Source organism: Triticum aestivum, chromosome 2D, assembly GCF_018294505.1.
Source record: "Triticum aestivum cultivar Chinese Spring chromosome 2D, IWGSC CS RefSeq v2.1, whole genome shotgun sequence".
In the NCBI taxonomy this organism is placed as follows: Eukaryota; Viridiplantae; Streptophyta; class Magnoliopsida; order Poales; family Poaceae; genus Triticum; species Triticum aestivum.
This window is the reverse complement of record NC_057799.1, coordinates 46,691,983-46,693,743: the sequence shown is the minus strand read 5'-3', so window position 1 is coordinate 46,693,743 and position 1,761 is coordinate 46,691,983.

The following is a 1,761-nucleotide window of genomic DNA, read 5'->3' as shown; positions in this document are numbered from 1 at the left end:
CAGGAAGCAGCGCCGAGCAGCAGCACGGGGATGCGGCGGGGGTGTGGGCGATAGCCGGCGAGGCGGGAGCTCCTGCCGGTGCTGGCGCGTGAGGGAGTGGGGGAAACGACGGGCGCGGGAGGAACTGGGCGGGCTGCGGCAATAGCGGCCGGTGGCGGGCGCTGCCGCGAGCAAGGCGGGGCGGAGCCGACGAGCAGTAGGGCAGCAGTGGCTGCGGGGGCGATTGGCGTTGTGCTCGGGCGGGGGCGGCCGCAGTGCAGCAGCAGCATCGCATGGGGCGAGGGAGAGAGAGGAGGGGCGCGTCTCACGGCGGGTTAGTAGGGTCCAGGGCAGTGGTGCTCCTGGTGGAGGACGTGGACGACGGCGGCGTGGAGGAGGCAGGCCAGCGGGGAGGTCCGGCGTCGGGTGGCCAGGCGCCAGGGAGCAGCGGGGGCAGAGCCGGGTCGATCCCGATCCAGAACTGGATCGGGGGGTTGGGAAGCAAAAGAGTGGGGAAGTGGGGTATCGGTTGGCTAGGGTTTGGGGGGAGGAACTGGATAAGGAGGAGTGGGGGAGTGGCCGGATGGCCCTTTGCCGAGTTGGGCCGGTGGCCTGCTGGGCCGGAGCCCGGGGGGTTCTCCCTTTTTTTGTATTTATTTGTTTTCTATTTTATTTTCTATATATTTTTGTTTTATAAAATATACAAGTAGTACCTAAATTAGTGTTACAAAATACCCCAGTGCCACAAAAAGTTTGGTGACAAAATAAAATAGTTTAGTCATTTATTAATTGTAAAAGGCATTTAATTAATTGTTTTTGCTACTTTTTAAATCCTTATAGATAATTTAAGCATTATATAAAAGCTTGGTTTCTCCACCATAATTGCTTACGATTTATTTGAAACAACCCGAACATTTTAGTTTTAATTTTTTGAAAACTTTTGTTGTTTGCTTTTCTTTTGAATTTGAATTTAAATCGGTTTCGAACTAACGCGAGATTAGCAACAGTAACCATGGTGATGTGGCATCATTAACGAAGGTTTACTGTAGCTTAATTATCCGGGCGTCACAATTCTCCTCCACTACAAGAAATCTCGTCCCGAGATTTAAGAGGTTCGGTAAGGGGGGAAGTTCTGGTTACGAATTTCTAACGAATCGTCTCGGTCTTGGTTGGTCTTCTCGAAGAGGTCGATCCATTATGTTGATGTCTTCATTTCTCTGCTTCAGGTCATCATGATGAAGTTGTCGTCCTTCCTTCAGGATCTTCACCGTACTTACGAATGGGGTGAGAAGGGAAAACCCTATAAGGACGGATTCTAACAAGATCGAGCATCAGACGGTTAACTTAGGGGAAGAAGCATAAGTATCTCTCGAATTGAAACTTAAGAAGATGTCGAGAGCAAAGTAAGAAGGTACCATGAGAAGTTTCGAGCGGACAGGCAATCGTTCGATGCCTGCAATAGGGCGTGAAAAGGGGTTCGGAGCAATGGGAATAAGTATTGTGTCTGATACAAGAATTGATGATCTCTCGGAAGGTGGCTCGTGAATTACATATGAGGCCACGCGCGAGGAATAACCTTGGAAACAGGGGGTGTACCGGAGAGTCAGGTTTCGATCGTGTGGAACTGTGGGTTATGGGCCCACCATGTGGGTTAAAAGTAGGCAGGGCGGAGACGTCTTGCGTGATCATGCAAGCAAGGCATGTCAGAGGATAGACTATCGATTATGTCGGCAACAACGTCGGTACCAAGGGCGAGGGACGAAGAGAACCATTTTCCTGCTC